The sequence below is a fragment of the Pelodiscus sinensis genome, chromosome 2 (genome assembly GCF_052426305.1).
Source record: "Pelodiscus sinensis isolate ZL-2025 chromosome 2, ASM5242630v1, whole genome shotgun sequence".
In the NCBI taxonomy this organism is placed as follows: Eukaryota; Metazoa; Chordata; order Testudines; family Trionychidae; genus Pelodiscus; species Pelodiscus sinensis.
Window position 1 is genome coordinate 123,644,977 of NC_143053.1, and position 26,944 is coordinate 123,671,920.

Here is a 26,944-nt window from a genome sequence, read left to right on the forward strand (position 1 = left end):
TTGGTAATGTTTAGTTCAGATTAGATAACCACCAAAAAGTTCAGTTGCTTGTGTAAAGTTTGCTGGAATCTCAGGCAAGCAGTTTGAAGGCTCCCTTTACTTTTCTGTCCTCGGGTCGTTTGTCACCTCTGTTCAGCTCCTTCTTTCTCCAACATCCTTTGCCAAACTCCATATTTTCATTTCCTTCTCTCCCCACCCCCCCCAACTTATGCCTTAATCAAATTGGTCTTTTGACCATTTTCTCCTCCCAGTCCATTACAGGGCCTTCTAATATTCTGATTTTTCCTTCATTAACTGAAACAGCCTATCTTACTTTTGACAAGACCGAATCAGAATGCCAAGGACAAATCATCACCTGCTGGAAAAATCTGTTATTTTTTCACTGACTTTATGCCAGCTAAAAAACTGCCCTGTCAGGTATAATCAATTGTTCTTGTAAAATCCTGCTAAGCCTCCTGGGAGTCAAAATACAATGCCACTTCCCTAAAATCAGGGAAGTCCCATCCCCAGATGTGCTGAGTCACTATGTATGGTTTAAATGACATTAGGGGAAACTATTCTCATCCCAAGGAAAAAAAAACCGGTTACTTACCTTCATAATTGCTGTGCTTTGAGATGTGTTGCTCATCTACATTCCATGTAGGTGTGCGCGCTTAGTGCAAGTGTTGTTGGAAGTCTTTTCCCTTATCAGTACCTGTTGGGGCAGCAGGGGAGCCCTTTGGAATGGTGCTGACATATTGGCTAATATATATCCCTGCTGGCCCTCCACTCCCTAGGTTCCTTCGGCCTCTGAGACAGTGAAGTATTCAGAAACTGTCCAAGATGGTGCCGTTGTGGTGACAGCAAGCGATCTATGGCTGGGAGCATGCCTAGCTGTAGATTCGAGCTTCCTGTGGTGCTGAGGAGAGGCGGTGGCATAGGGAGCCCCATGGCTGGCCCAGTGGCAACAGTGGTGCTGTGTGCCTTGCCAGAATTGGCAGCGGTGTCATGGAGGGCCCAGGTACGGGCCCTGGTGTTATTATTGACTAATTCTGCACAGGGATCAATGCCGTTGTTGGCACCGCCGGAGCTGGTGCCAGGGGTGGGACTTGGAACGGCACCGAGAACGGTGTCTGGGCCACTGGTGTAGAAGTTGAGGGCACTGGAGCAGATCTGTGATGCTCCCTTGAGGCTAGAGCTGGAGAATTCTTTGTGCCACCAAGAGTCCTTCTCTCCCCAGAAGGTTGACACTTGGGTTGGGGCTGAAGTTATTTTGATTAAGTCCCTTGTGGCCTCAAAGGTTGATGGCTCTGGGGAGGGAGGGAGAGGAGGGAAGGTGTCTTCTGCCAGGCTGGAGTCCCAGCACGTGCTTCAGTGAAGTTACCCAACCTTGGAGGTCCAGGTGCCGAGCCAGCTGGTGCCCTGTGTCCTGTCCCCCACCTGAGGGCGCACTGTCAGCATGTGCTGCGATAGAGGCCCCTGCTCAGCCTCCATTTTTTCTGTGGCACTGGGGATTGAGAGTGGTGCTGCCACTGTCTCAGTGTTGGGGAGACTCTGGGCGCCTCACGCACCGAGGTCAATGCGCTCTGTGTGGCCAGTGCGGGGTCTAAGGCTGGTGCCAGATGGAGAGCCACCTTCATAAGTAGGATTTTAAGGTGAGACTCCAACTCCCACTTGGTTCGCTGCTTGAATCCTCTATAAATAATGCAGGACTCTGAAAGGAGGGCCTCCCCAAGGTACTTTAGGCAGGCTTTGTGGGAATCCCTACATTTCATAGGCTTTGAGTACCTGACTCAGGGCTTGAAGCCTTGGGACCCGGGCATATTCAGGAAGCAAAAGAGCACTGGCCTTGGATATACTAGAGACAGAAGGAGGGAATAAAAATGAGAAGAATGGCATAAGTGTCTGAAAAGAGATATGGTGTATTGTATAGTGGCTACAGCAAGAAAATAGAACAATGATTTACACACTTCTGTGTCACTGTATTGTGCTCAACATAAATTGATGTGATAGGTGATCTCATATTTTCTTGTGTGGTTTAATTGTAATTCCTACTTTGATAGCATTTTAAAGCTATTAAAGCATCAGAAGTTTTCATTTTTTGAAATTATATTGGGAGGTTAAACAGTGTTGTAAGTAGTTAATCTGTGCTGTGTTTGAGGGAGAGGGAGAGAAAGCTGTTTTCCCTGTTCTGCAAAATCTCACATAGAGGCCCTTACTTTACATCCACATAGCACTGATTGAAATTACTGGGGGTCCAACTGTGCAGATTTAATAACATACTGGATGCAATCATTTCAACATTTATAGCCAAACTTTAACAAAGGTTTTTGAGCAGTTTAAGGCACGTAAATTAGATTAATTTGAACAGCTCCAACATGTGATTCACTGTCAGAAGGGAGGGAGTCTAGCTTACTCTATTTTAGGCATCACTTCTGAATTTGGTCCAGTCTATCAAGTCCAAATCATGTTAACAAGAAAAAAAAACCCATGGGTTTTTTCCTACAGTATGCAATCTTTTTTGGTTTAAGGGTGAGCAGGGAGTAAGATAATCCTTTAACCCTGGAGGTTTGCTCTATAGCAGCATTGAATATTCTATAATTAATCCTCTCAGTAGACATGAAGCCAGAGAAGAATTGCATTTCAGTATTGAACTCTTATATCAACTTATCAGAGGAACAAGGTACGCAGAAGTTAATAGTTATTTGTTTGTTTTTTTTAGTTTACATGATAATTAATATAATCCAGAACTTGGTGGAGAAAGGTGACACGTTGGTAAATGGAGGTAAGAAGAAAATTAGCAAAAAAGGTTAAAATGAGAAAAATTTGAGATGTGAGCTTCAAAATCTCTAGAGTGAAGGGGCTTAAAAATTTTAAAAAATTGTAAAATGTGCTTGAGGTAGAACTGAAAGACACTTGAGAGTGAGCTGCTAAAAACAACGTGGTGAGGGCAATCTGGCAGTAGCGTCAAGCCTGTCGGTAAGTATTGGGCTACACAACACAGTTAGTTGGATGTAAGGCAGATTACGTCAATCAAATCGTTTGTGCGTCTATACTCACATTGGTCTCTCACTGCTTGAGCAGCCTATTAGGCTTATATTGAAACACCACCTCCACAATCAGGACTGAATCATGGTTGACATAATGGGATTGATACAATGTGAGTGCAGATACTGTGTTCCTTATGTCAACTCTTACTGTCCATTGCAGTTCAGGAATCCCAGTGCTGCAAAATCATCTATTATGTGCTGCACATTGCCTCATCATGGGCACAGGATTTGGGACGGGGGAGGGGGAAAAGGAGGCATTTCTCTTCCAAACAGGTCCGGTTTATGTATGGGTGACCACCCAGAGCACCATGTGTCAAGGGACATCCACGGTCAGGTGAATGAGACTTGGTGCATTTAACTTAATGCAGTAGGCTGGGCCTTGTCAGAAGGCCCTGACCTGACTACTTCCTCCTTCTTCACCTCATCATCCCCCAGCCACCCCGAGTGCTGGGTTTTTATCAGTCCCAGAGTTTTCTGGGCTGTCACATGTCTTTGTGCCATGTGGCAGGGAAATGGAAACCCCATGACATACAGTTGGAGCTGCAGCAGTCCCAGCAGAAACATGGCCACATCAGCACATGTAGGAACCAGAAAAGTAGCGCTATCAAGTCCAGTGCCAGAGTGGCCAAAACTGTTGCACTCAAGTCATCACAGTGGACAACAGCAGCTGGGCCTCCCTAATTAATCCCGTCCATCATCAGCAGCAGCTCCAATAATGCACAGGGACACAGAGGCACAGGAGCTCCCATCACCCCAGGCAGTGGGGGGAGAGCCAGTGAATGAGAGGAATTGGCTTCAGCCTGTATAAGATGTGCCATATGAATGCACACATGGCTGGATCAGCCCTCTCAGTCTTCACATTTCTTTCACCATCACAGAAAGGGACCAGGACAAATACACAGATACACACGCACAGCTCCACTCAGTTATCCTGTCTTGGCATGACAAGCGACACCCACATAACCACACAGGAACAAATATTAAGTGTTCAAGGTTCCTATGTGAGGCCTGGAGAAACAGTGGGAATGTCAACTACCCCACCTCTCCCGGGCCAGCAGTAACTCCATGGTAGGCCCAGTCCTCTGGCAAGCATAGAATTTGCAACCCACAAGCGGAGCTGGCGTCCTGGCTGGAGCTGTCCCCCCACCACAAATATAGCTGTCAGAGTTCACCCATGATTAATTGCCTGCACAACAGCTCTCCTCTCAGGTGGATTTCCTGACTCCAAATTGATTCCTGTTCGACCGGTGGCAACCTGGGGTTGCATGTTTCAGCCTTATGCATTCAGTAGTTCTGCAACTACTGCTCCTCATCCCCAACCTTCATCACAATGTGATCCCATCAGTCAGTGCTTACTTCTCAGGCCAAGAAGCTACCCTCCACCATATGCAGCTGCTCTGTGAATGTCACTATTGAACTGGTTCTTGCTATGTCCCACTGAGATCTGCCTTCCAAGAAATCATCATGTTTCCCTCACATTTGGTTCTTCTTTAGTTCTACAAACACTCCAGGGTTATGTGTCTCCATGTTTGTAGCATAGATGTGGTCTGAGTGACATGCAGTCTGTGCGCTAGGGAAGGCTTCTTATTGCTTGTGCTAAAATGAAAAAAAAAGAGACAGACAAGATAAAGACTTCAGACAATGAACACCAATTTATTCCAGAATTTGTAGTCCAGTGGTGAAGCCAATATGAATATGATCACATCTGACTAAAATGGTCAGACTTACTTCTGACAATTGCTAAATGATGGCTTTTGAAAAAGGGAATTTAACTGTAGGAGTAACTATCTGTAATAATAATAATTTAACCTAAGCACAATTGTACTTTAACGTTTATTTAGCTGAGAATGAAATTAAAGACACTACATCACCAAAATGGAAGACATTAAAGAAAACATTCTAATTGTTATCTACTTAGCACCAACTGTTCATAGCAGATGGAAGTGAAGATTTTTAAATAGAATTTTTGAAATGTGTGAGAGGGAAGAACCTTAAACATTTCTAAGTTTCTAACTGTTCTAGGTTTTAGCAAAAAAACCATAAATGAAAACAAAAACACAGAATCATCAAAATATGCATGCAGCGTATAGGTAGAGTGATCTTTCAAGATTCTTATTCTTTATTACCCTTTGTAGGAATCCTTGAGATCAAAAGCATAATATATTTAACATAATTGCTATGGATTTCTACCAATGTCTCCTTCTCTGTTTTCATTTCTGAAAATTTTCCTTCCCTGTAATCCTTTTTTCCATTTTTCCCCAAGCAATTTTCCCCATCTTTCTGCATAGTAGCTTCTCTTTTTGGGTTTCAGCATTCTGATATTAAACACATTTGCAAGGCTCTCTCTCTCTCCCTCCAATTTTTCTGCTTGATACTGAGAATGGGAGCCACCAGGGATGGAGAGTATGGGACTGTTAACTAGAGGCCAGGTTTGGGGGGGGGGGGAGGAGGGAGACAGACTGGATAATCATCTGGGAGTGAGTGACTGGAATTTGGATACTGGGGTCATGATGACAAGCTCAGGGAGCAAACAGTGGGACTGGCTAGATAATGAGAATGGAATTGTGATAAGAAGAGAGGTATGAAAAGGAAACAGGATGGAACAGGTGGGTTAGAAGTGACAAGGCAGAGCAGTTTGTGCCCACTGGAGAACACTCCCCTTCAGAGCCTGGAATTGAACCTTAGATTATTGAGTATCACTATTGCTCTGCTGTCAGCAAACATCTGTGATACACACAGGCAAAAGAGTGTCCCACTGCCTTTTAGTGATGGTGCTTATAGAGGACCAACACTACCAATAACATCACTAGTTCAAGTCAAGTCAACGTATTTCCACATTAAAAAACTAAGGAATCTCTCTCTGTCTCTTTCTCTCTCACACACACGCACACAGAATTAAAAGACCAACCATTATTAAAGTTGAAAAGTCAATCACCCGGGAGTTAGAAAGTGCCAGAATTAAGATTACCTGTGAGACCTTAATTAAATCCCACAGGATATATATGGTATAATATAGTCTTTAATGACACGATCACATACTATTTTTCCCACAAGATCCCTGTGCAACAGGCATGGCAATTTCCTACAATATCTTAGAAAAATACTACTGAGTCAAGTCAAACCATTTTGAATTAAGTTTATGTATCTTAGGACCTCATAGCATTAGACATGGAAATGTTTATGGGTGATTTATGCAACTTGTCTTGAAGATGTATTAATCCCAAACTTATGAAGTATTATGAGCTTAAAAGGACATTTTGAAATAATTGGCTCTAACAAGAATGATATGTTAGTTCCTAGGAAATATTTGGAAGGAGGGGAATACAAATGCCCACCTCTGGACCTTACAATTTTAAGTTTTGACCTTCAAAAGGAAGAGATCTTTGGTTTATTAATTATCTATTACCAGGATCAAAAGTTCCAAATAGAATGAAGGAAGTATCTCTACAATGCATAGTGGTTCACGTTCTGAGAAAAAGGAATTATGAACTTCTAACACAGGAAAACAATATACTGTTTGAAGAACTGTTCGTAGGCTAGAACCCTTACTAGAGATAACCCCAATTCCAGTAAGTTTATTAGAATGAACTGTGTGGTAACTTAACAGTGGCAATTACTCTGCCTACTGTTGTGGGGGAGAAAAGATTAGTAGGCCTGCTTAGGCAGTCTACCCCGTTGGGGAATTCACTGCAAGAAAACAGCTTGCAGCCCTGGAAATACCTTTTTTCCTGGGCAGAATCACAGAATTGGAAGAGATCTCAGGAATCTGTCATGTTCAACCCCTGGCTAAAAGCAGGACCAATCCCATCTAAATCATCCCAGTCAGGGCTGGGTCAAACTGGGACTTAAAAACCTCTATGGTTGGAATTTTCACCACCTCCCCTAGATAACCTATTCTGGTGTGTCAGCACCTTCCTATTGATACAGTTTTTCCTACTATTCTCCCCCACTGTAACTTGAGACCATTGCTCCCTGTTCTGTCACCACTGAGAACAGCCTCTTTCCATCCTCTTTGGAATGCCCCTTTAGGTAGTTGAGGTCCCCCCCTCGCTCTTTTTTTCTGTAGAGTAAATAAACCCAAATCCCTCAGCCTGTCCTCATAAGTCATGCGTTCCAGCCCCCTAACTATTTTTGTTGCCCTCTGTTGGACTCTCTGCAATGTGTCCACATCCTCTCTATAATGGAGGGTTATTGGGTGCAATGCTCCAGATGTGGCCTCATCAGTGCTGAATAAAGGGGAAAAATCACTTCACTAGATCTATTGTCAATGCTCTTCCTAATGCACCCTAATATGACATTAGCCTTCTTGGCTGCAAGAGGTTCTGTTGACTCATATCCAACTTCCCATCCACTATAATCCCCAATTCCTTTTTGGCTGTACTGTTGATTTGCCAGTTGGTCCCCAGCCTGTAGCAGTGTTTGGGATTTTTCCATCTGGGGGTGCAGGTCTCTACATTTGTCCTTTTTGAGCCTCATCCAATTTTTTTGTTTTGGCCAGTCCTTCAATTTGTCTATGTCACTCTGTACCCTATACCTACCCTCCAGTGTATCTTCCTTTCACCCTAGTTTAGTGTCATCTGCAAACTTGCTGAGGATGCAATCCATCCCTTCATCCACGTCATTAATAAAGATGTTGAACAAAACCTGCCCCAAAACAGGTTGGGGCACTACACATGATACCAAGTGCCAACCAGACATTGAGCCTTTGATCAATAGCCTTTGAGCCAGATTAGCTAGCCAGTTTTCTATCCATCTCACAGTCCATTTACCCAATTCATACTTTTTGAACTTGCTGACAAGAATATTGTGGGAGACGGTATCAAAAGTTTTGCTAAAGTCAAGGAATATCACATCCACTGCCTTCCCCATATCCACAGATAAATTACCCTGTCATAGAAGGCAATCAGGTTTGTCAGGCATGACTTGCCCTTGGTGAATCCATGTTGACTATTCCTGATCACTTTCCTATCTTCCAACTACATCAGAATGGATTCCTTGAGGATCCCCTCTATGATTTTTCCAGGGACTGAAAATAATCATGTGCGTGGACTTTCAAAAGCTTGTTCTTATTTCAAAAGGTGTTCTTTTGGGTTCTTTTGGCATTCTATACTTTGGAAGATAGGCAGTGGTAACTGAATTTTTACTAGATTGGCACAAATTGAATTCCTTGTGATTCTGCCCCCTAAAGATGCTATATAATGCTATCTGCTTGTTTTTTCTCTCTCTGCTAATCTCATTACTTTAGATGTTTCAGATAAGATCAGTGCACTCCTGTTTGAGGCCTATAAATCAAAAGAGTTCTTATAAGAAAGAAGAGGGCCTGTTTCCAATAGCAGCATCTGAACCCAGCAGCATCTGCTCAGTGTTTACAGGGTTTAAGTAAATAACCATTTAAGCCTGTGACAGGCTTTATATAACAACATGTTACATTATAGCAGCTATCATACAATGGTTTCTATGGTTTTGGAATTTTCATTACTCTAGCTAAATTTACTTGGACTGTGGGAAGATTACAGCATGGTTTTGCATTCTTACTTTTTGCTCAAAACTATTATTGATCCTCTTCCTTATCTAATTACATATTTCCCATTCCAAATTGAGGTATGCATGTGCATATTTATAACTGCATATGTATCTATATCTACCTGCCATTGGATTTAATTTTTCATTCATTCATTTTACACACAATGTGAAATTATTGCTGAAACACTTCACTTGAAAACGATAAACCAGAATTCCCTTGAAATAATTGCTACACTGTCCCACTGTAATTTATCACTGCCAGCAAAATTAGCCAAAAAGAATATGCTGCAGATATTCAGGATTGCCTTCAGTTGATACCTAATGACGACTGCTGGTTAAAAGTGCAGAACGGTAGCATTAAGTGCTCCATCCCTCTTTCTTTATCTGCTGTTTGTATTAATGATGGTATCACTAGGAAAGATATGAGTCTCATATACAGTAATTTTATGAAGTTAATATACATTGTTAAAGCACTTCTAATAGTAACACCTGAAGGAGATATCTAGTTCCTCTTGCAGTTCACACCCTTTTCTTCATGGAGATTAAGGAAATATCCATTTAAGCTGCTCCTGAATATCCTATTATGGACCACAGTTTATGGTCTAAGACCAGATTTTCCTCTCAGGATACTTTGTGCTACCCTGCTAATGAAGTCTGGCCCCAATACTAAGGGAATAACTCCGGTATAAGGATTAACTCCGAGATTTGTTGGTCTCTCAGGACTGGTCTACTCTTACTGGTGCTGTCGATCTACTTGAGCTACGCAAATAGAGTACCTAATGTCAACATAATCACCATAGCATCTTGCGTGTGGTAAAGTTAATGTGGGCTGCTCTCCTGTCAATGCTGATTTTTCTTCTCATATTGGTAGAGTACCAGTATCAATGGCAGTGTGCTCAGAGATCAATTTATCACATCTAAGCAGACACAATAAATCAACTGCTGGTTGATTGATTGCTACAATGTCAATTCACTGTGTAGTGTAGACAAGCCCTTACTCGACTCCCTCCTCTGCCACCTGTTCCAATACCACACAGGAGGACTAGCCTTAAACAGAACAAACCTGGGGACACCAATGGTGAGCTTTCAGTCTCCTTTCCACATACATCACCTCTGCTCTTTGCAGATCAGCTGCAGCCAAGAACTTAGTCTGTGTTCTCCACTTTCAACAGAGAAGAGAGTGCCATTTGTCACTGGCTATTGCCGGCATAGTAAAATAACAAAATTAACTTGCTCTTATATACTGTAGCAGGCATGCATAGTGTACAGTAAATCTAAATTGGCTTTTCAACTTCCTTTTAAATTCCCATCCTTTTCCAATTACATATATAACCTCATTGTAACAAAATGCCTTCAGAGTCAAGATTACAACCAATCCAAAGATAATTATTTTTAAGTTTGAACACCAAGTCAAGATCAGTATCATTCATAATGGATACACAGAATTTTCTGAACATGGCAAACAGGCTGATTTGCTTTCCCCACTAGGTACCAGATCTTTTTTGGATAAATAAATTGAAAGTTCAAGAATTACAGATGTTAAAATACAGGTGGTAGAATATCCTTGTCTCACTCTTGTATTCTGAGGAGAGCTGAATGCATTTTTTTAACTAACAGTTCATTGGGGGGAAAAAACACATTTTCCATTGATCCCAAGTTATTTTAAAATTTAAACTAAGCTTCAGTTGGGAAGAAAAGATGCTCAGGGTTAGCTTCAGAAAAGTGTGTGTTTGTATGTGTATAAATACTTCAACATTTATTTTCATGGGGTCTGAAATTAGAGAATCTTGTTATTAGCCAGGTAAGTACTCTAGCCAACAACCTAATTTGTTCTCATTCTCTTCCATTGAAGCTGTTCCACTTTATATAAATACACCAATATTCATTGGTGGAAAAGGAGCTTCAGGGAGCAGCCGAGTTAGTTTGTTACAGAAAAAAACAGCAAGCAAATGGTCTGGAAGCACTTTATAGACTAACAAAACATGATACCATCTACATGTTTTGTTAGTCTATAAAGTGCTACCAAACCATTTGATTGATGGAAAAGACAACAGAGACAGGGTATGTCTACACTACCCTCCTAATTCAAACTAGGAGGGTAATGTAGGCATACCGCACTTGTAAATGGAACGAGGAGTACAGCTAGTTCGGATTAGGAAGCCTAATCCGAACTAGCTACTCCGTGCCGCGTGTAGCCACGCAGCACGGGGTTCGAACTGCCGGCATTTAAAAATGGCGCCGGCCGGCTTCATGCAAATGAAGCCCGGGAAATTCAAATCCCGGGCTTCATTTGCAAGTGCGGTATGCCTACATTGCCCTCCTAGTTCGAATTAGGAGGGTAGTGTAGACATACCCACAGTGACTTTCTAGTCTGGTGATCAAGGAACTCTCCTGGGAGTTAGGGGATATTAATTCAAATCTTCTCTCTCTCTCAGATTTAGTGGAAGGATCTGATTCCACATCTGTTTCCTTCCATCTAAATGCCTTAATCACCACTCTATGTCTCTTTGGCCTAGTGAATATTTATACAATATGAAACAGCTTCACCAGGAGAAACTGACAGTAACCTACTCCAGAAGAATTAAAACAAGAATTATTTTGAGCAACTTCTACAGCTGTGTTATACAGGAGATTAGACTACATTATCTCAGTGGTCCTTTTTGGCCTTGGATTCAATGAGTAGCTTCTATCTTAGTGGTTAGGATATTCACTTAGGAGGGGAGATCTGGTTTCAGAGTTGAAATTCAACCCTGATTGATGTATAAAAGGAAACATGTACATGTGTATTTTCTGAAGCTGCCACTAAAAGACTGTTTGATATTTCTTTCTACACATTTCTGGAACCAAACCAAACCAATTTTTTTTCCATTAATTTTTGGTTTGCTGGCAGAACTGAGAACAAATATTCACCCAGCTTTAATTCTGGAGACTTCTTCATTGACTGTCAGAAGATGGTTCAGTGGCATCCTCATTCCCCATCTTCTTAAAAAGGGACAATAACAAACGAGCTTAGAGGGCGAGAGACACACATGAGATCAGTAGAATAACATTTCTCTTCCCCATGAGACCAAATATCCAAACTTTATTATTTAATGTGAGAAAAGAAAGCTATGTGTGGAAGGGAGAGTAATGGAATGAATAATAAAATGTATTTTTTGTAAATCAAATTTAAAAACTACCCCAAAAGCAGAATGAGAAAATGGTTAAGTCTTTCTGAAGGGCAAGGAATAATTATGAGATTGAGAGAACCAGGCTGGGATCAATGAATAGACTGGAGAGAGGGATAAAACTATGAGGCAGCTGTATTGTTGGTCCCTTACATGGAACTGGGGGATTCTAACGGCTGATTTGCAACAAAGTGAAGGATATTTACACAATACACAATTATTACTAACTGTGCTGTTATAGGACACAAGTTCCCTTCACTTTAACAGAGACCAACCATTCATTCAGTTTCAATATAATTTCAATTATTTGTGTGCATATTTCCCTATTGCTATGGCTCTTTTTTTTCAGGTTCTCTAAGGCATGGATTGACTCTTTTTTTTGTACAGTATCTAGCACAATGGCCCTTTTATGATTGAGGCTTTGAAGAACTAACACAGCACAAACATATAATAAGGGTAGTTAAATACTAAACCCTATTCCCAAGGTAACAAAATGAGATTAGCCTATTAAGGAATACTGATCATTAAGCCAATTTTTCATAAAAAACAAGGCAAAACACAGTAAGACTCCATACTAGGATGTGAATAAAATCTTCATATTATTTCCTCGTTGAAGTTGAAAAAGTTGTTTTACTTTACCGCCTTTGTGAGAAAACATCCTGTATTTCGGTTAGTCTATTTTTTTCCAAAGATTCTTTAAGACATAGAATGCACTTTGACTCCAAAGTTCTAACGCTCAATTTTTTTATATTAATTCTAGACAAGTGTGATGTTCACCCATACTTATGGGAACTGGCTCGTCAATATGATTATACATATCAAAAAATGCTTTATGAAAAACAGGTCATGTTACTTATCAATTTTACAGTTACAATCTGCTGGATATGTATACAGTATCCTATTTTTGTGTGCATGTATCATTTTTGTTTGTGAAGTTAGAAATATGAAGCATGAAACTATGTACAGCTTTAAATGTGCTAATGAGAGCCATTAGTGGTACCCCAGAAGCCTAAAGATTTAATGGTCAACTCAATGACTTATGAACAGCCTTGTTTGTTTTATAAGCCCAAATGGTGGTTGGTGCTAGAAAGACATGGGACCATAAAACCTGGTATTGAAATCCATTTTGAACCCGGTATTTTTCCATGGAAAGGGGAAGTGGGGTGATGAAAAACAAAGGATTCCCACCCTGGGGAAAAGTCTGTTTAAGCAATAGGAAGCAATTCCCTTTTGTCTTCCTCTGGCTTTTGAAACTGCCTAGCATACTCTAAGAATAAACAAAGAACTTTGAAGGGCTGGAGACATGGATCCAATTGTGAATAAAAGCGCAACTTTCATTTAAACTGAAATAAGACCAGCTGTTTAGGATAAGAATTTTCATGTAAAAAGTTTCTTAGGGTACATCTACACAGCTGTATTATTTTGGAATAACTAACATTATTCCAAAATAACATAGTCCACGTCTAACCTACAATCGGTTATTTCAACATAATGTCAAAATAATGTTGAATTGGAGGACTCCTTACTCCAACTCATAGAGCCCTTATTTTATGAGGAGCAAGGGAAGTCGGAGGAAGAATGCTCATTCTTGGACTTCCTACTGTGTAGACAGCATCAAAACCCAAAATAAGCTATTTCAACTTAAGCTATGCAATTGATGTAGCTCAAATTGCGTAGCTTATTTTGGCTTTAACCCTGCTGTGTAGAAGTGACCTTAGAGAATTGGAACTAGCTATGCATTTCAATTCATTTTAATTTAGTAACTTTCTTTGATCTGTCTCTTTTCACTTGCAACCACTTAAATCCTACTGTTTGTATTTAATAAAAACACTTTTGTTTCTCATCATGCCCAGTGTAAATTATTTGTTTCCTGGAGGTGGGGAGCAACCAATATGCATGTCTCTTTCATTGATAAAGGAGATTACCTGATGAACTTCCACTGGCTACATCTAGAATACAGCCTTCTTTCAGAAGAAGCATTTTTTGGAAAAAAATCTTCTGAAAAAACTTCTTCTGAAAGAGAGCATCCACACTGCAAAAATGCATCGAAAAAGCAATCTGCTTTTTCGAAAGAGAGCATCCGGACTGAATGGATGTACTCTTGCATGTAAACTGTGATTGCTATGAACAGAATGGCCACCAGGGCACCTGTGCTTTTTCTTCTTTCCTCTTCTTCCAAAATAACTCCTTTTCCCCCATCCACACACGCCTTTTTGTGAAAGAGCTCTTTCTCAAAAAGACTTCTTCCTCATGGAATGAAGATTACCAATGCTGGAAAAACCCCTCCATTCTTTTGATTTTCTTGTGGAAGAACTCAATTGCAGTGTGGACTTTCCTCAAGTTTTGTCGGCAAAATGGCCGTTTTTCCAACAAAACTGTAGTGTAGACATACCCACTATGTAAAAGTTTTACATAGAAAAAGATGCATTTATTTGGCTTTTGATTTCTTTTGGGAACCCAACTTTCCTGGATTCTATGCCCTAGAATTGTGTCCTTCCAGAGCTGAAGTAATTTAATGTCCCCATTGCTCTGTAAGGAGGTAGTTACCCCAACTCTGTGCTTTGTTTGGGAGAAACCAGAGGATCTGGCCCAGCAGGACAGGATGGCGCGGATTCCTAGAGAGCAAGAAGGCAGGCTTCAGTGGCATGATCAGTACACTAAAGAATAATGTTAAGGGGTCTTCTGTGACTGCACCCTATCACAACAAGATTCTCAAAAGTAGCATGCTAAATCCTGAGTTCCATTTCTAAATAAAAGAGGTAGATTTTGAGAAGTGCTGCATATCCATCAGTTCTCACTGATGTCACCCTGGATGAGCTATGGTATGCTGCAGGAAAACAATGCAACTATGGGGCTCTGGTAACTTTATAAACTATCCAAGCTTCATTTGTGATGCCAGAACCACTACAAAATGTTTTTTCCCTGATACTCTTGTACAAGCATAGAATCTAAGATTAAAAAGGATAAATAAATATTTAATAGATGTATAGGTTTTAAGGGCAGAGAAAACCATTTGAGCATATAATCTGACTTCCTGCATAACATATACCATATAATTTTGCCAAATGATTCTGACATCAAAGGTCAGTGATGCTGGAACATATCTTTTGGAAATATACCTAATCTTGATTAAAAGATTTCACATGACAGAGAATATACAACGTGCCAAAGTAAATTGTTCCAACGATTTCATTACTCACAGTGATAAAAACTGTACCTTAATTCTAATCCATATTTTTCTAGATTCAGCTTCCAGACAATCTTTTTGTGTCTTTGCTGGACATCTCATGTGTAGACTACATTCTATTTTCAAAATCAGATATGCAAATTTTGCAGGAATTTGTATATCTTCTTCCGATCTCACTTTTGAAAGCAGATCTTTCAAAAGTGAAAGTAGTCTGGACGCCTTTTTTTTTTGGAAAAAAGCCTTTTTCGAAAAAACCGCTCTTCCTTAAAAAAAATGAGATTTGTGCATTTTTTTCAAAAAAGGTTTTTTTCCCAAAAATCCGTGTCCAGGCTACTTTCACTTTCGAAAGCTCCCACCGAATTTGCATATCCTCTTTTGAAAATAGCACGTAGTTTAGATGTACTCTCATTGAAAGGCAGGCTTTTCAGAAATGATTTTTGTAGCTCTTTTCTAACCTCTCTCCAATTCATCAAAATCCTTTTAAAATTTAAGACATCAAATTTGCATTTTTCATGTAATAGCTGAATTAATACCATATGCACTTGTAATCCCATTTACACATCCAAACACTGTAATCATCTTTTAGCCATTGCTTGCCCAGGGCTATGTTCATTTGGGCTATGTCTGGACAGCAGGGCAATTTTGGGATACCGAAGTATCCCAAATAGCAATTCTGGGTCTTTAAATAAGTCTGTTATTTCAAAATATATTTCAAAATAATGGGCAAGCTATTCTGGTGTCCCCGTAACCCGCATTCCACAAGGGTTAAAGGACTTGTCAGAACAGTATTTTATTTTGAAATTGGGTGCTGTGTAGACAGCACCCAATTTCAAAATAAGCTATTTTGAAATTATCTCAAAATAAGTTATGCTAAGGGTGCTGTATAGATGCACCCTTGGTTATCCACCATGAGGGTACGTCTGCACAGCTATGATAAAGCCAAAATAAGCTACACAGTTTGAGCAACAACAATTGTGTAGCTTACGTTGAAATATCTTATTTTGGCTTTTGGCACTGTCTACACAGCAGGAAGTCTAAGGTAGAGCACTTTTCTTTCAACTTCTTTTATTCCTCATAAAATGACGGTTACAGGAGTCAGAGTAAGAAGTCCTACAGCTTGACATTATTTTGACATTATGTCAAAATTACTGCTTATAGTGTAGATGAGGACTATGTAATTTCAGAAGAACTTCATTTATTCCAAAATAACTCTGCTATGTACATGTACCCTAAGAGACCCTTTCACAGTAACTGCTTTTAAAATACAACCCCTCATCCTGAAATGTGATTTGTGACTACCCACAAATCTCATGTGAATTTGTTGTAAAACTATAAATTAACCAAAAGGCACTTTGTGACAAAGAATCTGAGGTTTGGGTTTTTGAAGGTATGATATCATGTGACTTTCCCAATTCAGATCATATTGTAGACCTGATCTGTCTTTATTATCATTTACCAGTCTACCAATTTTTGCATTAGCTGTAAGTTTTACCAGTAAAGGGTTTTATGTTATCTTCTAGATTGTTGATAAATATATTGAATAGCAGCAGACCAAGAATAGATCTCTGTGGGACTCTGCTAGGAATTCCCAAATTAGGAAATGATTTCATGTGTATAAGTGCTTATTGAGTCTGATTACTTAGTTGTAAACATGTTGAATGAGCTGACTTTGTACAGTGCTAATTTCTTCATCAAAATGTCATGCACTCTTAAGTCAATTCCTCACTTAAGACCAAGGACTAGTTTCACATCAGGATTTTGCCTAAATGCCAGACAAGTTCCCATTCAGCTACCTAGGTGAGAGGATTATTCTAGGAGGGGTGGGTGAGATTTTGTGGCCTGCACTGTGCAGGGGGTCAGACTAGATGATCATAATGGTCCCTTCTGACCTTAAAGTCTATGGCTGTGTCTACACTGGCATGAATTTCCGGAACTGCTTAAAACGGAAGTCTGTGGCCAATATAGACACGCTTTTCTGGAAAAGAGCCCCAATCGCCATTTTCGCGATCGGGGCTTTTTTCCGGAAAAGACTACTGGTCTGTCTACACTGGCCCTTTTCCAGAACAGTGTTCTGGAATAAGGACTTATGCCCGAGCAGGAGCAGAATAGTTTTTCCGGAATAACGGCTGATTTTGTACAGTAGAGCATCATTGCTATTCGGGAAATTCAAGGGCCAGTGTAGACAGCTCGCAGCTTATTCCGGAAAAGTGGCTGATTTTCCGGAATAAGTGGCCCAGTGTAGACACAGCCTATGAGTCTATGAGTCTTTGAACCTTGGAGGTGCCCAAACTCATTCAGCACCGTAAAAATATTATTTTAAATATTATTATTTTAAAGGGACTGTTGCCTTTTTAAAACAAAACTAACCTCCAATAAAATTATAACTTTTATTTCATAAGATCTAGTTTCCACAAAAAAAACACATTGAATGGAATTAATTATGCCACAATCCATTTTTTTCCCCAGTATAAGTGTCTAGCTAACAAGCCTATAGTTACCCAGTTCATCCACTTTACAATTATTAATACTGGAACAACAGTTTTTTTCCCCAGTCCTCTGGAATTTCCCCACTGTTCATGGATCCTCAAATTCAGGTATTGAATTTTGATCCTCAAAGACACATTCGTATTGCATTTTCTTCCTAAAGAATTTCAAATCATGAGTTTGGAAATTGTTCCTCAAAAAGGTCATAAGAGAATCTTAAGAGGACAGATAGGTTTTTGATACATACCAGAATTGTCCTGTCCATCAGATGTTTTGTGGCAATGCCCCCAGAATCTATGTTTTGGTTGGGCCACACAGAGCTCATGGCAGTCTGGGTGACTAGCGGGGGGCCTGGCGCTGGCAGAAGGAGTCAGGCTTATACTTTCACTCACCGGCAGCAGTAGGAAGTGGAGTGACCCAGCTCAGCTCACTCTGTTCCCCCAGCTCCTAGACATGCCACGGGGCTTATGGAGGTGGAGAAGGGATGGAATCACCCCTCCCCCAGCAATGCCTGGAAATAGGAAATGGAGTAACGTGGTTGGAAGCCAGCAGAGCGGAACAGGCTGATGTTGGGTCACTTTGCTTCCTGCCACCACCAGTGTGTGTACAGGTAGGTCTAATCCCTACTGCAGGTGCTAGGTCCCACACTAATCCTCTGGCTACATCACTTGGGGGAAGCGACTTAGGGAAAGAGAAAGAGTGGTATAGGGCAGGAGTGGAAGAGGGGCAAGGGCAGGAAGAGATGGCTGGGAGGGAGCCTGAGGCAGAGAAAGGGTTGTCCTGGGCCACACACTTCCCCTAGGGGTGACTCTGTATGTACTATTAGGTTTTTTTTTCCCCAAAATATTTTTTAAAATATTTACTATACTACGTAATTGATAGTGCCTATAGGTCACTACTCTCATAAAATCTCTCAGTTGATGATTGAATACTGCAAAAAGTGCTCATGCTTTTCCATTTGAATTCAATTTTTGTAGGTGGTGGACTCATTTTATTTGCATTTCACAAAGACTCAGCTAAGTGCGATTTGTTCATACAGGGGATGTTCCTTGTATAAATACCTGTATTCTCAAGTGAACAAGGATATTTATGCATACATTTCACCTAAATTAGTCACAATTTACAATGAATTACTTTCCTCTTTAAAAAGTTTCACTCCTCAAAACCACAGGGATCTGATTCCTATCATTCTCAGAAGAGATTCCTCACACACCAACCCAACCCACCCAGAGACAGACTGAGGCAGCTTGTTATTAATACAGCCAGTAGAGCAGAAGGGCAATGGCAATATGTATGCGAGATGGGGTAGAAAGATAACAAGTATTTATGGAGTGGGAAATGACTATGCAAATGGCAGGTGGGATAGAGGACTATTTTATACATGGAATACTACATGTACCACTGAATAAGTTAGGAAATTTGAGTAGGAAATTATGTCACAAAACTCTTCCACACTCTGCTTAGAAGGATTTACATAGTTCTCAGGGTGGTGTTGGTCATACAGGCAATGTCTACACTACGGAAAAGATTGAAGCTGCTGCAGTCGATCTTCCGGGGTTTGAATTAGCAGGTATAGTGAAAACACACTAAACCATCTTGTTAGTCTGTAAAGTGCTACATAGTCCTGTATTTTAATTCTTACTGAGAGGGTGCTCCCATCGATGCCAGTAATCCTGCTCCTAGGAGCAGTAAGGAAGTCAAATAGAGAATGCCTCTTTGACTTCCTACACTGTGGACAGCGCCAAAATTCAATTTAAGATACTTTAACTCAAGCTACACAATTAATGTAGCTGGAGATGCATATCTTAATTTTAACTTATCTTCTATGTAGACCTAGCCACAGGAGTGATGCACGTAAACTGAGAAGTGAAAATAACCTTGAGCAAGAATTGTTTTCATGGAAATGTGCTAGTTACCTGTCTGCCATAGTCATTTTTCTTAGGAAACTTAATATAGATCCTCTAAGTCAGAAGTTCACAAACTGTGGTCCATGGTCAACCAGTGGTTCATGAGCTCCAGTCCATGGATCATAAAATCAAAGAACACTGAAACTGGAAGGAACCTGAGAGATCATCAAGTCCAGTCCCTTGCCCTCGCAGCAGGACCAAGCACTAACTAGATCATCCCTGAATGATGTCTATCCAACCTGCTCTTAAATATCTCCAGTGATAGAGATTCCACAACCTGCCTAGATATTTTATTCCAATGTTTAACGACCCTGTGGTTGGAAGTTTTTCCTAATGTCCAATCTAAACCTCCTTTGCTGCAATTTAAGCCCATTGTTTTTCGCCCTATCATCAGAAGCCAAAGAGAACAATTTTTCTCCCTGCTCCTTGTAACACCTTTTTAGATACTTGAAAACTGCTATCATGTCCCCCTACAGTGTTCTATTTTCTAAACTAAACAAGCCCAAATCTTTCAGTCTTCCCTCATAGGTCATGTTTTCTAGACCTTTAATTATTTGTATTGTTCTTCTCTGGACCTTCTCCAATTTCTCCAACTCTTACTTGAAATGTGGTGCCCAGAACAGGACACAATATTCCAACTGGGGCCTAATTAGCCTGAGTAAAGTCGAAGAATGAGTTCTGATGTCTTGCTTCCAACACTCTTGTTAATGCATCCCAGAATTGTGTTTGCTTTTTTTGCAACAGTGTCACACTGTTGACTCATATTTAGCTTGTGGTCCACTACGACCCCTAGCTCCCTTTCAGCAGTACTGCTTCCTAGACAATCGTGTCCTGTTTTGTATGTGTGAAACTGATGGTTCCTTATTAAGTGGAGTACTTTGTATTTGTCCTTATTAAACTGTATCCTGTTTACCTCAGACCATTTCTCTAGTTTGTCAGATCATTTTGAATTTTGACCCTATTTTCCAAAACTCATGCAACTCCTCTCAGGTTGGTATCCTCTACAAACTTAATAAGCGTACTCTCTATAAAATTATCTAAATTGTTGATGAAGTTATTGAACAGCACTGGTCCCAAAACAGACCCCTGTTGTAGCCCACTTGTTATGCCCTTCTAGCAAGATTGTGATCTGTTAATAACTACTCTCTGAGAATGATTATCCAGCCAGTTATGCAACAACCTTAGGATATGTCTACACTACAGTATTATTTCAAAATAGCCTATTTCGAAATAACGCGTCTACACACAAAATGCATTTCGAAATAGCATTTTGCTATTTTGAAATAGCACATCCACACTGAGTGGACTTCCCCTCTGGGGGCTTGTGCCTCATTCCTCCCTCATGTCTTTCCACTTACCCCTCCATAACTCCCCTTCCTCATGTCAAATAAAATACACGTATTTTCATGAACACAAACTCTCTTTATTTAACAAAACTGGAGGGGGGGAGTGAAAACTGGAATGAAACTCTGGTGAAACTGGGGAAAGGAGGCGGGAGAGGGGAGAAGAGAGGATGGGAGAGGAGAGGGGGAACCTGGGAGGAGGGAGCTGGAAGGGGGAAGCAAGGGGAGGAAGGGGGAGGAGAAGCTCAGGGCTCAGGGTTGCGGGTCTCACCGGACCAACTTGATTGTCATGCAAACCTGCTCCTGGGTTCACATGTGGCCTTTGGTAGCCAGGCTGGCAGCTATCCTGCCATAGACGGCTGCGTTCCTCTGTCTAGTGCAGAGATCATGGACGCTGGGGGCATCCCCCACAAACCTGAACAAGGTCCATGATCTCCACCCTGGACTAGGAAGATGCCCGCCTTCTTCGGGTCCTGGCAGGCTCTTGAGAGCTGGCAGACTGCTCCTGGGGAGTGGGGAAGGGCTGGCTTCCAGTGGCTTGCTGGCTCATGTTTTCGGGCCACTGGGTTGGGGCAGTGACTGCTGGCTCTGGGCTGGCAGGCTTGGAGCTGGCACAGGCACTGTGGCCAGGTTTAAGGGCTCCAGGGAGCAGAGGGGAGGAGAGAAGTGTTCTTGGTTGAGGCTGAAGTGGCCACCAGGGAACCCTGGGAAGGCTGGAGGTCCCCTATTTCGAAATAAGTGTCTACACAGTACTTATTTCTAAATAGATATTTCAAATCTGGCGTTATTCCTCGCAGAATGAGGTTTACCAAATTTGAAATAAGTGCTCCACTATTTTGAATTTATTTCAAAATTGTGATTTGGCTGGGTAGACGCTAAGAAAGTTATTTTAAAATAAGTGCTGTTATTTCGAAATAACTTTGCTGTGTAGACATACCCTTAGATATACCCTATTGTGCCCCAAGTAGGTTGTATTTCCCTAGTTTATTGATAAAGATATTGTGCAAGACCATGGAAAATGCCTTACTAAAATCTAGGTATAACATGTCTTCCACATCTCCCTTATCCACAAGACTCATTATCCTATCAAAGAAAGTTATCAGATTGGTTACTTATCGCCTTATTATCTTCCAGATGTTTGCAGATGGATTCCTTAATTACTTGCTCCATTATCTTCCCTGACACAGAAGTTAAACTGATTGGTTTGTAGTTTCCTAGGTTGTTCTTATTTCCCTTTTTTATAGATTGGCACTATATTTGCCCTTTTCCAGCTTTTGGAATCTCTCCTGACTTTCATGATTTTTCAAAGATGATAGCTAAAGTTTCAGATACCTCCTCTATAAGCTTCTTGAGTATTCTAGGATGCATTTGATCAGGCCCTGGTGATTTGCAGACATCTAACTTTTCTAAGTAATTTTTAACTTGTTCATAGAAGGATAGTTCCCTCTAAGGTACACACCTGGGTGCCTGCACTCAAAGGAATGAAGCGATGCCCACCTTATTAGTGGAGATGCATAGGCATTGCTCCACTAATTAGATGCCCAGATCATGAAGAAGATGCACATATAAGATGAGCTGGTGACCTTGGGAGAGAATAGGAGAGTAGGTGAGAGGGTAAAGTGGATTGGGGGGGCGTGGGAAATAGCAGGTTGGGAGGGGGTGAGAAGATGAAGTATGGGGAATTTGGGATGTGTAGAGACATGATTGCCAGAGAGAGGCAATATTCCCCAGCTCCAGGTCTGTGGCTGCCAGAGAGGCCCCGCCTCGCCTTCCCAGTCTCAGCTTGGGGGCAACCAAGGGATGGAGAGATCCTCCTTTCCCAGCCCCACCTTGGTAACTGCTGGGGAGGGGAGAAGGGACAGCTCTCTCTAAAACTACTGATGAAATTTAATTGAAATCACTTGTCCAGACTACTGATTTATGTTATGGTTGAGGAGAGGTATAGAAACCATCAAGGCAGATCTTTAGCTGGTATAATTCTGGCTTTTCAGAGTAGTCCCATTGACTCTTAAGTAGCAAGCAGTTCAAGATTTGGTGGGAGTGCTGCTAGGTATTTCATAGAATAAAGATCTTATTTGCAAGCTCTTTGAAGCAGGGATCTATGCAAACTCCAAGTCATGTATTAATGTGCTCCAGGGCTTATAAAAACTGAATTCCACTGTAAGTTTTTGAGTACCGATATTAAAATATGAGTTCTGTGCTTTTAATTATAGAACCAATACCTTAATTAATAAGGTTTTTTTTTATACAAGTGCTTTAAAATAGTTGGAAAGATCATTAAGTGGTCTCCTGAGACCCTCAGTAATTTTCAAGTGGTCCATAAAAAAAGAAGACTGAGAACCTAATTAATAATAAATATAAGTTCTCCTGGACATACATTTTTGTGGCACTTTTGGGTAGCAGACAACATTTGGAACCCTAGGACAACAATGCTCCCTCTGTATTCTCATCTTATAACAACTGCCAGCCCTTTCTGAATTATAAGATAATTCTCGCTATTTCAAAATAAAGAAAAAAAGGAACTAATAAAATTCTCCAGTCACCTCCAGGAAACAAACCAAAAAAAATGTATATTTTTGGTATGTGGAAAAATTAGAGATCTGAGAACGTGAATTCAAAAGCTGAAAAATCAGATTAATTTTCCTTTTGTAATTCAAACATACTTTGGACTATATCTATTATTACTGAGCTGCAACTATACTAGACATTCATGATAACTGTGCTTAGATGAGCAGCAAACTAAAATGGTGAGCTACATGAAGCAACACTCCAAGTTGTTCTCTTTTTAAAAATAATCAATAGTTGTTACTATTTAGCATTTGTATTGTTGTAGTGACTGCAGAGGAATCCCAAGGTAAGGACATCATTGTTTTAGAAACTGTACATGCACGTGCGAAGAAACAATCCCTACACCAAAGGAATTGTAATCTAATAGCCAATATAGTTTTAAAGAGTGGAGAAAAGAAAATATTCAATGTTTTATTCTCATTGTAGTACCTAGAATGATGACTAAGGCACATGATATATATTAGATAGGGGCTACCACAATACAAAAGCTATTATTACTACTACTACTTTAAGGAAAATCATTTGCAAACTGAAACATACTAATCTTATTCCTGGAAAATCATGTATGCCACCAGCAAACAGGCAAGAGCAGAATTGCTGTAGACTTAAATAACACTAACACAGCACTAATAAGGTGTTCTTGATTTTGGTTCCATTTCAAGTTAAAACATATAAGTTAAGTGGCAAAAGGAATGTGTGTTACAATACACACTAGGCTACTGAACTGATGAAGTGCAATTATGCCATGATGCTCCATTTTGCAAAGGTGAACCTATGGGAATACTTGAAAATGACAGTCTTTGTGTGACTGTACACGGTCTAATGCTTCCCTGTGTTCAGCTGACTGACTCTAGAATGATCACATTATGTAGGTCAGGGAAATATGCCATGGATGATTAAGTAGTAATATGATCATCATCATGGAGTACACTTTATTCACATCCATAATTAATAAAGTCAAAGAAGGAAGTAAAGAAATGTTTGTGTATTAAGATGCATGAAAATGGTATCTTCCAGGAATGTGGATGGTTTGCATGATTAATTTCTGATCATCAATAGCTTAAGTTTATATTTTATTTAATTGGATGGGAATACTGGGTAATGGATTGTCCATAGTTAAAGTGCCCTCTAATATCAGCCTCAATTTTGAGTATCACAAAGTAGTCAGAGACGCTCACAGTTATTACCTTACTGTTCTTTCTTCCTGAAACTCTTCTAGGGCGTAAAGGTTACATTTCAAAAGTGACTTGCTAACAAAGCCTGGTTGTACCATTTTTTTCTATCTTGTTTTTCTGACTTTAAAAAGCTACTATAGTATCTGGAAATCACTGAAAAATACAAGCGATTTGACTTTCCCTCATAGGATAGCAGTGTTTCTCTTGATACCTATATATTATCTTGTTTTGACAACAAATGCTATAAAAATGAAGTAGCTAGGGAGAATTCCTGATACACAATTTTGTTTAAAGGAAACCAAAGTGAATTAAGATATTTGTCTGTTTATAAAAAGTTTGCATAAATTCAAAGGTAGCTCACTGTGCAGGGATTCCAGGGAAGATCCTCTGTAGATCTTCAACTTCAAAGCCTGAAGAGAATACAGATATGACAATTTGCACCAGTTGTATGTTTTGCTTTCCCACTTTTAGTCCCCATGATGAATTCTCTACAGGAATAAATTATACAGCACTCCAGCACAGTTTGTACTGTAATCATTGTAGTAGGTTTTTTCATCCTCATTTGCTAGTTTATCCCAATTTCTACCACCCTGTGTGAGGTATGCAAAACCCAAGCGAGGTCCCAAATCTAGTTGTTTTCCATGACCTTTGGAAATACAGGAATTTCTCACAATGACAACACAGATCTATCCCAGTGATTTTAACAATCACGACTATGACAAGTGATGACAATAGGGAACAGAGTTACAATAAAATTATACAATTTATTTAGCTATGCAAGTGTCTTGATGGTGTCTATTGATGAGGGCATATTTTTTTCAATTTCAAGCTGTGTTGCTAATAATTTGGATGCATGAAGTGAGTTCAAGAGGTGTAGAGGAAATGGTTCTGAGAATAAACAAGTTCCTCAAAAAAAGACTCTCTGGTTTCATATTTTAAACTAAATACATGAACCATGGCGATGGTTGCAAAAAGAATAGGAGTCTCCAGTCATTTTATGATACCAAAATTGAAATGGCCAGGCGATCTAATGCTCAAAGGCCTATAAATCAAAATGAATACAATTCAGAGTGCAATTTGCAACACTAACAACTTCATCTCTGCTCTCATTTCTTCTAGTTGTCATTTCATGCATCATGCACTGAGAAACATAGTAATGTTTAGAAAACTACTGTGTCTAGCTAGTATCCTGTTATAAGCACACCTGAATTTACCATCTCATTTTCTTTTGCCAAATGAAAATCTGGGAAATATTAGTGTTTTGAGTATTCTGCATTTCACAGGTGCATTGGTGTCAATATCACTGCAAATATACTGTACAGTGGCATAGACTCATAGAATACTAGAACTGGAAGTGACCTTGAGAGGTCATCAAGCCCAAATCCCCTGCATTCATGGCAGGACCAACTACTATCTAGGTCATCTCAGATAGATGTCCATCTAACCTGCTCTTAAGTATCTCCAGTGATAAGAGATTCCACAATCTCCCTAGGCAACTTATTACGGTGTGTCAGGGGGTACGCCCCTGACGGGGGCTGCTGAACCCCTTATACTGACCCGCGTCTCATTCCGGGCCCATACCGCACCCCAAAGTCCCCAAAAGTTCAGGAACCTCTATCCGGGGATATACGGTATCAATGTCCCAACACAAAGTCCAGGCCCCTCTATCAGGGCCGATACACGCTGAGCCAAACTTTGTATCCCCTGCCCTGGGCTGCTTCCTACCACGCCCCGGTTCCCCGGGGACCCCTTGTCCTCCGAGGCAGTACCTGCTGGGGTTGTGGGCAGGTTCCGGTCTCCTGGAGTCGGGGTCTGCTTCTTTGGTGTCTGGGTCCAGCACTGGCAGCGGCTCTAGTCCCAGCGGCTGCACAAACACTGGCCTGGCTTGGTCTCCTCCTTCCCCCAGCTATCCTCCTGCCTGCTGGGCTCCCTCTGCCTTTATACCTGGCCTCTGCTGGGAGCATGCCCAGCAGGGCCGGAAGGGCGGGGCCCTCTCAGCCAGCTGGGCCTGGGCTACTCCCAGCCCTGCAGTGCCGGGCCTGTTCGCCCCGTCACACGGTGCTTAACTACTCTGTCAGTAAGGGTTTTTTTTTCTTAATGTACAACCTAAACCTCCTTTGCTGAATTTTAAGAACATTGCTTCTTATCCAATTATCAGGAATTAAGGAAAATATTTTTTTTCTTTCTACTTGAAACACCCTTTTAGAAAAAAAAAAGCTGTCCCTTTTTAGTCTTCTCTTTTCCAAACTAAACAAACCCAATTCTTTCAGTCTTCCCTCAGATGTCATGTTTAATAGAACTTCAATAATTTGTATTGCTCTTTTCTGGGCTTTCTCCAATTTGTCCACATCCTTCTAAAAATGTGGTGATCAGAACAGGACAATACTACAAATGGGGCTTAATCAGTGCAGAGTAGAGCAGAATAATTACTTCTTGCGACTTGCTTACAACACTCATGTTAATGCATCCCATAATCACATTTGTTTTTCTTGCAACAGTCTCACACTGTTAACTCATGGGGTATGTCTACACTACCCCGCTAGTTCGAACTAGGGTGGTAA

The 26,944-nt window shown here is 40.6% G+C and overlaps 1 long non-coding RNA gene across 1 annotated transcript; it reads right to left on the reverse strand.

Moving 5' to 3' along the window:
- Positions 1-2,231: 2,231 nt before the first annotated feature.
- Positions 2,232-26,944, reverse strand: LOC142827199 (uncharacterized). The gene is made up of 2 exons (XR_016348876.1): positions 24,745-26,944; positions 2,232-4,625 (listed from the first exon to the last, which is right to left on the reverse strand). It is a non-coding gene; the product is annotated as an uncharacterized LOC142827199 (long non-coding RNA).